Below are 16,301 nucleotides of genomic sequence, written 5' to 3' on the forward strand. Positions count from 1 at the left end.
GCAGTGTAACAAACATCAATAAAACTCAAGTTACACCACTCAACCACCAAATTAGTACATAATAGTCAGACCGTACAAGATGCACCTAAACATCTTTGTTATTTCATAACAGACCATTAAGGCCTCAACAGGAGTTTTCATCCAGCAATACCTGCTATCCAACAGCATTACCAACCCATATTTTACCTTTCTAAAACGAAATGACCTAGATATAACCCTGGCACCCTAATGCACACACAACAAAGCATCAAATCCATTTAGATGGCAAACATCTGCCAACGTCATAGCACTTTTCACTCACAATCTCATCCTACGTGTAGATCCATTCAGATAAAATTTCCTTAACTATCATCCCAAAAAAGTAAATCGCATCAAAACTACAGTATAAATCTGGCTGTCAGTACCGGTCTCGAAAACAAACTGCACAGGCATGGCAATGAGCAACAGACCACTTAGCTCAACGAAAAATGGCAAAGTCTTTTGGTGCATCCTTCAATACACACAACACACGACAAAGAGCCTCATCAGTGTCGCACTTGTTTTACTTTTATATTACCCAACACAAACCTTTTGGTAACTAGGCTTCTGATGAGCACATATCTGCGAACTACATAGAACTAACTAACAATACACAACCGATCTTTGGAAATTCTACAACCGTAAGATAATGCTGCCCAGATGCAGAAAGAGCTGTAATGCTATACTATTGGTAGCCTGTGCTATACAGGGTCATGACAAAGTCTGCAATCCTACCATGCTGATAAATGTCTATGAAAGAGTAGGCCATACAAGATCAACGTCAATTGAGGATAATTACAATTATGTTTTTGTTCATCTTCAGAATGCTCAGTAACCTGGTTTCTCTGGCAGAAATTGTCTCTCTTCAGGTTGCTAAAATCAGAATCCATTTGTGTACTTCTATGTTTTTCATATTATCTATTGCATCAACGATGGTCTACTTTCTCCCACTTCTTTAGGGGATCTCACAGATCAACTTAGGGGACGTCATCACAGTTGAGAGAGACTATTTCATGGTCAGTAGAAGACAGAAAGACTAAAGAGACTATGTTGCAGCTAGTGTGTTGTGGGGTTGGGACGTATAGGTGTGCCTCTTAGGTGGAAGAAAGACACTTTAGGTGTGTGGCCTACTAGGGCAATGTCAACAAAACATTGAGAATTTCACTGGAATGACGAGCAATAGGTAGCAACAATTTTCTTCCCCAGGATTCAGCACAGAATTACTGTTACGAAGACATACCCACGCTCAGATTAAGTCCTCAATCAACAGCAAAGATGCCATACCAATTGACCTTATGGGGTTAACGAAGGGACCTTTGAGAAAGAGGTTACAACATTCAGATGAGTATTTTTGTACCCAGAAAGAGTTCATGCAGAAGTGGCTTTAGAGAGTGACCTTGTGGAAGACTTGTTGTTTATTTTGGGGTCCTTGAGGGGAGCCAGTTCTTGCTGCAATACGTTAGAATATACTACATCTCAAACAGGTCTCAACTATACTATTGGGCGGAGTAAAATAGCATGTCCATGGCTTGGCAGAGGTGGTTGTTCTATAATTTCCAGAATTGAAAATCATGTTGGCTGTGCATTCATTTTGTAGATGTAGTGCTAGCCGCAAAGCAAGTAGATGCTCACAAACTTGGTCCAGAATTTTGTGACCTAAAAGGGTCATGGAATGGTTGTTGTAACTGGTAGTCTTCATCCTTTACCAATCAGTCCAAACAGTTTCCCCTGCATCTGCTTCAAGATACCTTGCCAACAGCAAGAATTCACGTTAATCCTATTGATAATGAAGTATGGGGCGCGTCATGGAGCATAGTTTATCCCAATCAAAAGATCAAGGCTGTCCATGTCACCTACATCAAGGCTGTCAGGACTTTCACAAGGTTGATCATTGTGCTGGGAGTCGTGTGTAATGGCAGCCATCGTCTACATTTTATTTCCTGTTGGATGTTTATTTGGGATTAATACAATTGTATTCTATTGCTACTGCTTGTGTCCCAAATACGGGTTGCTGAAATTGTATTCTATTGCTACTGACCCTCACATCTGAACCCCCTATTTGAAAGACAATTCAGAACGATTTACAGGAATACAAATAAAATACAAATCTTCCTAACGTCATACCACTTAGTACGGCTCAGGGAAATAAAATAAATATGCCCAAGCAATTCCAAAAACGATTATCTACAGTTATTACATGGCTGCTCCATAACATACGGCCAGGTCTCTCTCAAACATTCACACTGGTGTGTCTACCAAGTTGTAAAGTCAATCGTTCCATAGCCACTGAAAGGCAGGAAAGAACAGTCTGTCCCCACAGCACCACAGGCGAGCCTGCCTGCATCAGCGTTGGAATCCCAACAGAACCCTCACCCCACATCCCACAATGCCCACAGAGACAGGCAGCGCCAGGGGGGAGCAGTGATCACAACGCCATTGACTGGCAGAGGTTAAGCAAACGTTTAATCTACATGTGAAAGAACAGACTGTCAAATGCGGACACGGAATTGTAGCAAAATAAATGAAACAAAAAGCCTAATCCTCAATGACACGTGATTCTGCTTAGGTCTGTGAAGGGATTAGCTGGAATAGAGAGACGGCATTGTCGCCGCCATATTCTGCATTGTCCATCGGAGGAAGCTTATAACCTTATCCGTGAAACCGATGGCATGCTTGCTGAACAGCTACAACCTTGGTTGGGATAAGGCTTTATCGCAAGTGAGTTGTGCTTCTCAAAATGGTGCTAACGCTATTGGCAGCCATGTTGCTGACACTGAAGAATTATACGATAACACCCCTAACCTCAGAAATAATTATTTAAAACGGCATACTGTTGGGATCTGCCCAATGATCAGCATACTGATACTCAGTTTTTATATAGTGCTAAAAACCCAAGTACGAAAGGGCCAATTTTTAATGTTTCTGACTGTTGTAAACAGATGATACTATAATCTGATTCTTAGTTTATTGTTTTAAGACTGACAGGCCTGAGTGGCCATACCAGGATTCGGGCACATGACCCCTAAAAGAGGTCAACCACCAGTAGTAATTGGGACACACTAGTTCATACTCAGGGCCACAGGAATTATGCGGTAGGGGAGAGCCAAATTATGCAACAAAGTTGACTAAATAATGCGGCAGGAAAAGGCTAATTTTGCAGCATAAAGCAACACTTTTTTGTACAGTATTACGTCATTTTGTCATTTCTACATGTGGAAAAACTGTTTGGGCAAAGATTTCACCTCATTAGTACCAATTTAACATCAAAATACAGAAATACACTGAAAGAGGACCAGTTAACCTCTGTAAAGGGACTTTCCCTGTGCACAAACATATGTTGCGGCATTTTTTTTATTTCTTACTTTTTACTTTTGATCCTTTTCAGCCAGAAACAATTTTTGTTACAATGTGCAGATTATGCAACAGATAGATTTTGTGGCAAATCCATAACTATGCGAGAAAAGCTGCAGCCACAACACAATTGCAGAGGCCCTGTTCATACTGAAACCAATTTGGCATCAATACTTTGCGTAGCGTGCAGTTAGGGAACACGTCAATAATAACATTCTCGGAAGACAAGGGCAGAGTCACGAGAGCCTTCCAATGTTAACACACTACAGAAGCTAGAAACCAGACGTACATTAGTAAAGAATGGCAGTCTGAGCTAGCCGGGGAAAGTGTTATTGGTTGTTTTCCATCTAGGGACGTCCTCCCTCACCCTCTCCAATTAAACCAGAGCACAACTTACACAAGAGGGAAGTTCATGTGGGATCTTGAAGTATTCGGTGTGGGCCCCTCTTGCATCACTAGCTCATATCTGAACAGCCTAAGCAGTATATAGGTGCAAGTGAAACCGCTGGGACTTTTTAGGTTTCGACTGGGGAACGGAGCGTAAGCTCCGCCCCCAGAGAAATCTGTAGTTTCCAGTAAGGACTCTTGAATATGCCCCTCTGTTCGATTGGCTAGCTCCATAAATGGAGGCTAGCCATTGGAACAGAGAGGCGTCCGTCATGGCCGGACCAGATTCGGGGGCGTTCCCGAGAATTTTTGGCTTTTGGCTACGTCATGCTACGTCAGCCAAAAGCCGGGAACGCCCCCGAATCTGGTCCGGCCGGGCCGTGCTTGCAGCTGTCCTGCCTTCCTCCGTGTCCCTCCTCCCGCCGTCCCCCCTCCCGCTCTCCGTGTGGTCCTGCCTTCCTCGCCGTGCTTGCTCCTGTCCTGCCTTCCTCCGTGTCCCTCCTCCCGCTGTCCTTTACCCCCCCCTCCCCCCTCCGCCGCTGCTGTCCGTGTGCCCTTCCGTCGATGTGACCCTTAGCACCTGCGTTTGAAAACTGCTGGACCCGGCCCACTTAAAGCCCCTCGTAACAGTGGTATATGCGCATTAGCAGTGAAGGCACATGACACCTGACCTGTGACTAAGCAACAATTTCCAAATATCTGACTTCTGGATGGGGCTTCGTGTGCTACCGAGACTTTCCGTGCAGCATGTGCCAGACGAGACCATGACCCAGAGCGGGGCAGGGTTTAGGGAGGGAGGCAGAGGCGGCAACAAAGAGCCAGATATCTGCTCACACGGGTAGAGGGAGGCTATACTGCAGATGGGTACGGAGCCGCGAGACCAGAGTGAGGCTGAGGATGGCGTTCCACGCTGCCTGTTTAAGGGGGCGTGCAGTGTACTCATATCCCCGTGCGTGTAAAGCTGCCTGTGTAGCACATGGCCCTAGAGCTTAGTTAGCCCGCAGCACACCAGGGTCGCTGTGTATTTTCTGCTCTTTGTTGTCACCAGTCGCCACCGACCAGGGAGGGGTGGGTGCTGGGTTAGTGTCACGTGCGGGAGGCAGGTTGGTGACGTGAGGCGGGCACTCCTGGCTATGGCGTAACGGAGGAGGCGGGTGGGCTCCTCAGTGTAAACACGCTCTCTGCTCCTGCTTGCAGCTCATCGTGACACCGTGCTGTTCCCTGATCCACCGCGCTAGAAAGAAAGCTTCATGCGTGGCTGTGCGAGGACGACTATGTTCTGCTGCCACAATAGCAAGCTTCCCAGTCGTGCTGAGCCTACGCGACTCTAGTAGCTGTCATCTTCCTCGTGTCAGCATTACAATAGGCAGGTTTATTTGCCCAACTAACTGTATCTGGCATGCTGGGACTTGTAGTTTTATTTTTGCTCTATAATTAGTTCTAGCTATAATTCCCAACATGCTTTGTGGTTACCTGCAAGAACAGCACAATCATAAGTTTTCCCCCTCGACGTTGGGGAAGTTGCCAACAGTGGAGTGGACTTATCATACCCGACTTGACATACACATTACGCATGTTTATATATTATTTCAATTTTTTTGACAAATCACTGACTTAACACTAACGTTCTATTTCTAGGTTTTCAGAATATTTTCCTACCCTGTCATTAACATGATTAACAATGGAAACAACCCCTAACCCGCTGTCCGTGTGCCCTTCCACCCCAAGGAGGTGAACTGGAGGGAATATGAGAGCAGTCTAAGAGAGCAGGGTTAATTTGTAGGCAGAGAGCACTCCAGCCCTCATCGCCTTGTTTTCATCCCCCTTCCCACTCTCTGGTACAGTACCCAGCTCCCCTCGAGGGCTGGTATTCATTCCCCACCCCCGTCATACAGTAGCCTTATCTCAGATCACTTCCCTCCTTTCAAGTTCCCCATTGGACTCTGGTTTTCTCCTCTCTCTGTAACTTGACCTCCCCTATGAATAAGGGATTTATTTACACCTCATTAACTTTCCACTAAAACTTTCACTCCCCCCTCCCACTCACCCACCTGCCAGCGGCCCCTCCCCTCTCTCTCCCTTTCACTGACCAGCTCCTCTTTTCTCTTACATTGTCCCCTACCCTCCCCCCTCTGCCCTGCTCACCACCAATCACAAAGTCGCCCTTCTCCGCCTGCTTGAGGTCGGATAGGGTCCAGGGAAAAAATCCTTTCTTTCAACTGAACTGGAGCAAAGTTCACCAAACCTCTCATGCTTCTGGCTCTTGCCTGGTCCTCCCAGAGGTGCAACCTCAGGATATATTTCCTGATTGCACTTTCTTTCAGCCAGTACCTGCTCTGACGTGGAATGTGAAGTCCTTCCATCAACGAGACAACGTCACATGGTTTGGCGTTGTGCTGTGTGCAGAGTGGTTGGTCTTTGGTTAAATCACCGTCCTGCCTGTCTGGGATTGGAGAGGAGATAGTCTTGTCCTCCATCTCTCTCTCTCTCCTTCCTGTCCTCTCCTCCTCTAGCCCTCCTTCTCCTTCCTGCCCTCCCTCTCCTACCTGCCGCCCTCTCCTTTCTGCCCTCTCTCACACACTCCTACCTTCCCTCCTGCCCTCCCACTCCTTCTTGCCCTCCCTCTCCTTTCTGCCTCTTTTCCTTCCTGCCCTCCCTCTCTCTCCTGCCCTCTCTTCTTTTTGATCTCTCTTCCTTCATCCTTCTTACTCCTGCTCTCCTTAACTTCTATATCTATCACTTCTTCTCTTGCACTCAGTCTCCATCTCTCTCCCTCTTGCCCTCTCTTTCTTACTCTCTCCTTCTTGCCCTCTCACTCCTGTCTTCTCTCACACTCCTGGCTTCACTAACATGCTAACATGCTTTATGAAATAACTTGTATTCTAATTCACTGTGCATCTGCAACTAATTGCATTATAAATGCAATCCCTATTTCTGTGTAAAGTAAAACGCATCAACACATAATTCAAAGAAGTTAGAAAAGACCATTTGTCAAAAGCAATACCAAAAGCTCAAACTTTAACAAAGGCGAAACCATTGCATTGTAAATGCTTGTTTTTATTGCCTTGACACCCTCTTGTGTAAAGCTGCTGTTAAGTGAAACCCAGAACCTTATGCTGAAATTCTGTGTGACTGCAAAGTGGAGGTATGTACAGTAAGTGTGTGGCATATGTATGACAGCAGGACTCTGTTCGGGGAGTCTGGGTATTCGGTCCTGTAAGATTCATTTTGGATGGTCTCGTTTAGCATGGCACAAAATGGAGGATGAGGACTGCTACCTCAGTCATTGGAAGTGCATTGTTGGCATTCCTGTGTCTGGAGGGTAGCGACCAGGCGCGGCTGGTCCATTTGAGCGGAAGGGCCCCGCCCCCTTTTTCCCCATAGGAACAGTATCTGTCAGGATGAACAAGTCAGCCTGACAGACACTACTCCCGTGCAGTTTAAGCAGCCAGGAGAGACACATGCGCATTTAGCGCTGGGTCCTGGCTGCCTGAACGGAACTTTGCTGGGCTGAGAAAGTCACAGCTCCATTGGGCGTGACTCTCTCAGCTCAGCAAAGGTTGCTGCGGCCCTCCCTTCAGTGACGAGGAATAGCTTCACGGATTGCCTCACACCTGGGCGCTTCAGATTTAAGCCCTGAAGCGCCCAGGGTCGAGTGTCAATCAGTGACACTTCATCACAGCATGGGGTGGGGTCAGTAGTCTCCCTGACCCCATCCCACTCTGTGATGACGATAGGACTGCTGCCTTCCCTCATTGGCTGACCTCCTGGAACGTCCGAGGCAGAGCAGAGCTGGCTAAAGGTAAGTGTAATTTATTTTATTTTTACTATGTTTGGTGCATGCATGTATGAATGTTTGGGAAAGAGTGTTGTGAATGAATGTGTATGTGTGCGCACGCCTGGTTGTGAGTGTTGTGTATGTGAGAGTGTGTGTGTCCCGTCCGTCCGTCTCTCCCCCAAACTTACCGTCCGCCACTGGTAGCGACCCAGCCATTAAAGTACAGGACAATGTAGATCAGGCTTCCCTGCAAAACTCAATGAGGTCTTAGTTCGCAATTAACAGATTAGTACTGCCACAGAACTTCCATTTGGTAGATGGTAGGCGAAGGGCTACAGTTTGTTTTTCTGTCCCCATATACTGCTTCAGGAAGTCGGATGACACGTGGGTGCAGAGATCTCACACTAAATTGAGCCCATGTTTTAGATATTCCTGCTTGGAGCCGACCCCATTGCTACCTGCTGCAAGAACCATCACCGTGAACAAAGGCTACGTCTGAGGAACATCTAGAAAAGGACATTTAAAAGAAACACTCCAAGGTAGTTCTGAAACCTTAGACAATGGATCCACACCCTGTCCGAAAAATGTATGTAAAATTGGGATCCAATCCATCTCACTTTATTCCAGCTGCAAGTTCTTTATGACCAAAGAAGGGAGTGCTTCACGTAGTACTTGAAAGACCGATGTGTAGCTCGGGCTGGTCTCTATATGCCAGCCAGACTATCAGAGGTAAGGGGATATCCCCTGAAGCCTGCACACCTTGCTGTAGAAGCGAATGGTCTGCCTATCACCTGCTCAGAGAGGAAAGGAGTGCGACTGGTCCTGCAGGATGGAACTCTGTTCGTGGTTGGGAGAAGAAGGCAGCTGTGTTACCAGTAACAGACCAGGAATTTGCTGATAGTCCTGAAGAGACAAGCCAAAGTCGACCTGTGCCATCACAGTCTGAGTTTTCCACTGCAGCGGGCTGCGATAAACAAAATAATAATGAAAATAAAGCCAAGAAGTCACCTGTCCAGAATCTCTGCAGTGCCTGAAGACTTGGGGCTGCTGCTGTGAGATGAGGATACCGGTAGTGAGGTAGTATCCTTGACGATCTGACCTCCAATTGACAATGGTCCTCAACAGCCTGTGCAAATAGCTGTTCCATAATGAAGGGAGGTCTGTAGCCCAATTTACTGAGCCACAGTAGGATGGACCCATAGACAGCAGTGCCAAACTACATCAACAAAAATGATTGGGGCCTAAAAGTCCATCAGCCCTATGACCCTTTCTAAACAGCGTTTGACAACAGGTTATGATGTTAGTGTCTCCTCTGAGAACTCCACTCCTCCCTTGCGACTTCCCTCAAAAGTAGCAAGCAATTATATTGGTCGATTCCTACTGCCCACCTCTCTTCTTTTATGTCCCACATAAGCGAAAAATGTCTGGCCACCCTTTTCTACCTGCCTCAATGCCCTAGTCACCACTCCCTCAAAAAGGTCAGCCTCCCCTCCTCAAGCACTGCTCTAGTTCCAGCCTTCCACAGAGTTCACGGCTTCATGCTGTCAAACTTAGCCTCTCAATCGGACTGACTGCTATCAAGCAGACACCCATCTAGATTCAGCAATGGCAGCTTCCGTCAATACAAAGTGGTGGAGCAGGATGGGGGAGAGGGGGCCGGGGGGGGAAGTGTGTGCCAAAATAAATTAAGAAAAAGTACTTACCTGCTACTGCCAGCTGGGACCTCAGTGCTCTTCTGCTCCTCTCCCGACACACTGCACAGACACCCAGATTCCTCTACACCAATCCAGACGCTGCTATCATGCTTGTAATACTGTTACCCAGCATCAGAGAAGCGCTGGGATCAGTCTGAGCGGGCTGGTTGGACGCTCGCTCAGGGACAGGGAGCCTGTCTCTGTACTCCACCCCGCCCTAAGACTCAGCTTAGTGAAAAATAGATTAATTTTAATTATCATTTTTCTTTTGTTGTTTTCATCTGGAGAAGCCGCCGCTGAACCTACGGCTGCAGGCAGTTGTACAGTCTACAAAGAGGTAGCACCATTTCTATTTTTTTTTATTTTACTGAATCGTATAGTGCATGGCTACCCAAAGAGGGTTTCACAGTGATACAAATGGCAGTGTTTGCAGGTTTCTATAAAAAGAGAAGCATGTGCTGGGAGTTTAAGACCAAGAGTCCAAAATGACAAACATCAAAGTCTGATCTACCCACGGTCCATAAAAACGTGCCTTGGCAGATGGTGGTGACTTCTTTCAACTACCTCCTGCACCTTAAGAAACCCCCAACCCATCTATGCCCATCTGGTAAGTGATGGCACTGGGAAAACATGTAATTGCCTATTTTAAAACTGTATGCTACTGCTAGTAGATTTCTAGGAGTAGAAAATGGAGGGATCTATTGAAACTTGAGAAACCCGCACGAGGCAGACAGCGCAACATTGCCATGCGAATGGCGGTCTGTACACTTTGAAAACACCCTTCACGTAATATCACACGAAAGCTCATGGGAGTGACAAAAAGAGGGGAGCAGGGAGAAATAGCAAGGGGATAGATCATTGTCCGGCAGAGAACAGAGGCACAACACACCATTCACATGCTTCCTCGATCTACACAAATCCATTATGGCTATGCCATTAATCTTGGGAAAGCACCTCATGAAGAATTATCCCAATTTTAGTGTGGGGCCCAAGAGAAGATGATGGTAATGGAAAGCACAGAGAGTTCTTCCCAATCAAGGTGTTCTATAGGAATATCGTTTTTTTTTTTAATATTGCCCAGCCAAAATATATACACTAACAATACTCAAAAGTAAACATATGTAGGCAAGTATACATATACTCTTAACTCCACATCTGTGTAGCTTTTCCATTATGGGTGTAATATAGATAGATCTTCATGGAACATAGATGTGGGATTAAGAATGTAAATCAATACTTCCCTTCACGATATTGTGGGAGTTGATATTGTGGCAGGCTGACATTACAAACTATTTAAACCCCCAAACACTTACCATATATCTAATCTAATGAAAGGAAATAATACTTGCGGAAATGGCAAACATTAACCTTGCTCGAGCAAGTGGAAACAATTGTGTAGAATATAACTGGTTCAAGAAACAAAAATGTAAAACAAATTGCTATTGAATTAAAAAAAAAAAAAAGCTCATACCTTTCTCTATGGAACGATCAGATCCACAGATGTCAAATACCTTGCCCCTCCAGCAGGAGGCCTGTAAGGATAGAAAGGAAAATAGATAAATGAACAATATTCACTGCGCATACAACAATCTCAAACTGGCACAGCACCTACAACAACAGTTTATTCAATGACGATGGGGAGGAGGAAACTAAAACGTTTGACAAGTAAGCCTAGCAAGGACTGCAAGAGCTTCGGGAGGCCTCCCTTTTATTACTACAAGCCAAGGGTGACCCTTCTGGTTGTCCCAGCCTAACATGATCAGGAAGCAAAACTATCCACTACGCCACACCATACCAGGCCAAGACCTTTACATTTCCCTCACCCATAGAATGAATTTGCATCAAAGGGGCGGCCAATTCAGAGTCTGTGTACACAAAATCATTTGAATATGCAAACTGCAAAGCACATTTGCACGGACACACCCAAAATGAGCATTTACGCAAACATGACCAAGGTGAAGGTTCTGAAACATAGTGCGGGGAGGTGCTCAGAGTTGAGGACTTTGTTTCTAGGACAACTGTGCTAGAATACCCTCTCCCTCGATAGACAGAGTATAGAGCCTTACATTGAATGTGCTTTACGATCGGCCGCATTGCAGGCCTCTTAGCTGAGCAGAGACAGGAAAAACTTAAGCATAACGCCTAGATGGCGTGCAGCTGCCTTTTGAATAACTTTGAGTCCTAAGTGAAGCCTTAGATAATCTAAACCACAATACACTGCCTTAGTCCAGGAGAGACGTGATAAAACCCTGTACAATGGTCTTTCGGGCAGAAGCCAAAGAATCCAACTCAGTCCCCCAAAAGTCTAAAGCAACAGGCAGACACTGTATTGCTCTGATATTCAAGCCTAAATTAAAAAAAAAACAGTCATACTCTTAAGTTCTTTGCCACCTGTCTGGCTGCAAGCAGGGGCCCAAGTGTCTCAGGTAACCGGGAGGGACCCACGGGGAGGGCTGATCCCCAATTATAAGAATCTCTCTTTTGACCATACTGTGAGTTCTTTGACAAATTATCTGACCAACCTGGGCCTCCCTTCCCAAACCCACTAAAATTAGGAGTTGCCACAAATGAGTTTGAGGAGTGTCTGTAAGGTATATCATGAACTGAAGGTCTGGCAAATGCCCAGTGTGGATATTAGGCAAATACACAGAAAGAGTCATCATTTACATGCATATGCCTTGTATAAACAGGTTTATCGTCATTCCCAGTATGTATATTGACATATGTTCTGTCAATACAGAGGCACAACACAGTCAAGGAACGGACTTAACGGCTTGGTATTCCATATAAAGGTCAAGAAGATAAGGTGCACATACTCCTTTTCTTAGTTTATCAAAACGACTTGCCTTAGGTTTGTGGTGGGAGTCTGGGCACAAGCCTTCTTTTAGGAAGAAAGCAGGCAGAGTATAATAATCAGTACTTATACAATTACAGCGCAAATATACAAGATGAAATATCAATTGAGTCAAATATTCAAGATGAACACATATCGATGAAGGGAGGGCCTGAAACGAAGAACGAATTATTTGCAGCAGTCCTGCAGAGAGCTAGTGTTCACAATGGCTTTCAGATGGAAACTAAGGTCTTCAGTCTAATGCTTCTCTGCCTAGCATCAAGGCTTCTATGCAGGAACCTTTCAACAGCGAGTGCCCCAGTAACACACAACACCAAACACTTGTAAGACAAATGTTCTCTCAAAACACCAAATCAGTTTGAAATGCATCACAACACGTACAAATTGGCGGGAATGTTACTAAAGCTTTTTCTTGAATGTCGAGTGGGATTGGCTTTTGTTACCTTATGTGCTCGTGGTCTAGGTGGAAAAGATGCTCTTGGGCCGGGTGCAATTGTTCTAGAGCAGGGACTTTGTGCTCCGAATGGGGAGCTAAACATTCACACTCAATTTCCATGGCTAGCAAAACACAATTTCAGTTATCTGGCTACTAAATCTGTTCTTGCCCACTACTACCTGTGCTGAAACGGTTTGCGCTTTCAAATAGGTCCGCACTGCCGTAAAATGAGGTCCATCTTGTAGCATAAACTCCATTGAAAATCTAACAAACTCCAGTTCACAGCCAAATAAAGGATGCAGAAACTTTGGCACTTCCATCTCTTGCTTCCGCACCAGAGTTGTGGGTAGGAGGGGTTGGTTTTTTCAAATATTGTCTACCTTTCAAAGCCGCGTCCCTATCGAAAGGTAGACTAACTCCGAGGACTGCCCGTAACTAGGGTGCAATATTTGAAAAAACCAACCCCTCCTACCCACAACCACTAAAGAATAAACTTTCCAGGGTAGAGTGTGCACGAATACCACGTATCAACTGTGGTCCCGCGCCGTGTTTTCTGAAGAACAGTACAATTCACTTGTTTCTGAATCTGGAGTGTGTGGTCCTGATGAGAACTCCACAATAAGAAGAGTTCGAAACGCGTAGACCTTGTGTTTTCAAAGCCATAAGAAGTCAACTAAAAAACGGAATTTTATGGATTATAGATTTGTGTTTACATTATAATCTATGGCTATGTAAAAATTTGTTTTCTGAGAAATTTGATCTATGTTTGTAAATAAGAATGGTATGATTGAAAGTATGTTTGAGAATGTTTGACAGTGATTTGGTATGATGGAGTGTGATTGGTAAGAGGGTTGTGGTTTATTGTACAGAATGTTTTGCATATATTGTGTGTTATAAGTTCTTTTTGAAATGAAAAAAAAATTGATAAAAAAAGACTAAATAATCCTAATGAAGTGAATAAAAACAAAAGATTGATTCAAGAAACTAAGGTCTCCTCACTTTATGTTTTATTCAAAGGTGAGATGAAAAAATAACAGTGAATTTAGATAGGCAGCATTGGCAATTCTTGAGTTTATATTACATAGGTTAAGATGGCAGGAAGTTAATAAATAATGACTATATGAAAATATAATTCAAGGACCGCCTAATGGGATATTGCTAAATCCAACAACATGGTAATGTTGAATTTATCCTAATATGTCCAGGCAAGAAGTTAAGACTTTGTCTGTAAGCCAAAATTCAGCCTTCTAGTGCTCTGCCCTGATTGGCCAGAGTTAAGTGGAGTAGCCAGGCTGCTTTGCGGAGGTAATAAATTACTTCTGGGGTTAGGTAGCCCTTCTGGGAGGAGAAGGTGCTGGGCATAGGAATGCTAGAGCCAGGGGGAGGCATAGTAAATGTTCTTCAAAGGAAGGAGGGAACAGGCTGGAGAAACCAGTTTCATTTACACCTTTATCCTCTGCCCCCAGCCAGATGGCCGGCTTAGAGAAGGAATTTGCAGGAGCAAAAGGGAGGGAAATTATGTTTGTTTGTTTGTTTGTATAAGCTTTATTCGAGACAAATCTCATAAAAGCACATAAAATCAGAATATTTACAATATACTTAATACAGAATAAGAAATCCATTAAACACAATGCGCATATACAAAATCACAAAATAAGACAAAAAAATGCCTAATACACAAAAACTAAAAAAGGAATACCTGATTACGTACGACCCCCCAACAACCGTCGTCTTATAGCCCACGCCCAACCCATGTATTTGGCGACACCCATTACTATCGAGTCCTGCTGTGTTGTGCATAGGATTCTTAGAGCCACTGAACTTTCACGTGTCCCCAAATTCTTACAAACCGGCGAGAGCCATTTCCTCCTTGGATTCACATAGGCTTCGCATGAAAAGAGAAAGTGGCCAAGGCTCTCCTCAGCATTTTCGCAGGCAGGACATAGACTGTTAGTGGGTCTGTGCCAACCAGATGTCAATTTCTTGAGTGGGATAGATCCTGACCTCAACTGAAAGACAAGTTTCCTGTCCATTGGTACCGTGACATTATCCCAATAGTTTTCCAAGACAGGTAAAATTTTGGTCTCCAGAAAACGGCCAGACATAGAGTCTGCCCTATTGTCATTCAGCATCTTGCCACTCACCCAATCCCAATATTGATTTTTAAGAGCTTCTTTACTTGGGAAGGTTTCTCCCACGGGGTTATTCCAAAGATTTGAAAACCCTAGATTTTCCAACATGGTCTTCAGATGTTTTAACCATTTTATTTTGTGGAAGATGTCTTCCCTGATTATCCACAGAAAGCTCTCAGCGTACTGCCTTATTTCCGGAGTCGTCCAGAGGCGCCTCCAGTAAAGGACTGGCCGCAGTCGAGCTCTGTCGATAATCGTGCGTGTGCCAAGCTCCAAAAACAATGGGATTAGGGGGGTACTCTGGGGAAGTCCTGTAATACCACGCATGAATTTGTTCTCGGAAGTCTGAAGAGCCGTCAGACCATTCCAAGCCCATAGTTCTGCGCCGTATAAGGTGGCACCCAAAACCTTCGCATCATACACCGCCAAAGCGGGTTTTATAGGTTTTGTTTTTGATTTACGGTGTTCCCCCCTTAGGGCCCCCGATAACTGCTGGTGCTTTAGGACTACTTTGTTGACGTGATGCGTCCAGCCTGTCCCCCCCGCGATCTGCACTCCCAAATATGTAAATTCCTTGACTATATCGAGCCTGCTGTTATTTAGGGTAATTTTAGGATCGCTTCTGCGTCCAGCAGAGAAGGCCATTAGTTTGGTTTTTCCTACATTTACCTCTAGCCCATGCTCCAAGCAAAAAGCATCGAAGATGCCTAATGCACGTTGTAGCCCCATAGGAGTCTTTGACAAAATAAGAGTGTCGTCAGCGAACATCAGGATCGGGACCCTGGTGTTCGCTAACGATGGGGCATCAACACTAGCCCTCAACATTCTCTCGACTATCCCGTTAATGAATAACGAGAAAAGTAAAGGGGCCATGGAGCATCCCTGCCTAACACCCCTTTCAACAGGAAAGTCCACCGTTGTCTCGCTACTTCCTCCCCATTGGACTCTGGCATAGTTGGATTCGTGCAGTTGCATGATTAAAGTTAGCAGTTCTGCAGGAATCCCCAGCTTTTGGAGCACCGACCATAGTTTGTGCCTGGGTACTAGATCGAACGCAGCCCGTAGATCAACAAACGCGACATACAGGCTGCCCCTCCCCAGCTCGACGGTCTTCCACCGCAATATTATGAAGCGAAAGACCTGGTCGATGGTACTAGTAGCACGCCTAAATCCCGCCTGGTATGGCGAGAGGGCGCTGTTGTCTTCTACCCAGTCCATCAGCTGGTTGGTTACCATTCTCCCGACTATCTTCTGCACGGTGGCTATTAAGCTTATAGGCCTGTAATTAGCAGGCAATGAGCGGTCGCCCTTCTTGTGGACGGGGATAATGGTTGCACATTTCCAGATATCTGGAACCACTGCCCCCTTTGCTAATGCGTTTGCTACAAGGAGGATGTATTTCGCCCATCTGGCCACATCGTGTTTAAAAATATCAGGGGGGATACCATCTGGGCCTGGCGCCCTCCCGCTTTTCACAGAACTAATGACAGTTACCACTTCACTAAGGGAAAACAAATCTTCGGTTGCGTAGACCGGTATTATGTCATCAGCAGTCACAGACTTATTGCTTTCCGCGTACTGGGGCCCAAAATAGTCAACCCAGGCTTCCACTGGTACATTATTGTCGGGTTTTACAGGGCCCGCACCACTA

The 16,301-nt window shown here is 45.3% G+C and overlaps 1 protein-coding gene across 1 annotated transcript in view; it reads right to left on the minus strand.

Annotated features, from left to right (window-relative positions):
• The window catches only part of BASP1 (brain abundant membrane attached signal protein 1), a 187,872-nt gene that overhangs the window by 83,196 nt on the left and 88,375 nt on the right, over positions 1 to 16,301 (minus strand). Inside the window, exon 2 of the mRNA XM_078687770.1 lies at positions 10,700 to 10,760. The gene's annotated coding sequence lies outside the window, so the exon portion shown is untranslated. The remainder of the gene's footprint in view (positions 1 to 10,699; positions 10,761 to 16,301) is intronic.

The sequence above is a fragment of the Lissotriton helveticus genome, chromosome 4_1 (genome assembly GCF_964261635.1).
Source record: "Lissotriton helveticus chromosome 4_1, aLisHel1.1, whole genome shotgun sequence".
Lineage (NCBI taxonomy): Eukaryota > Metazoa > Chordata > Amphibia > Caudata > Salamandridae > Lissotriton > Lissotriton helveticus.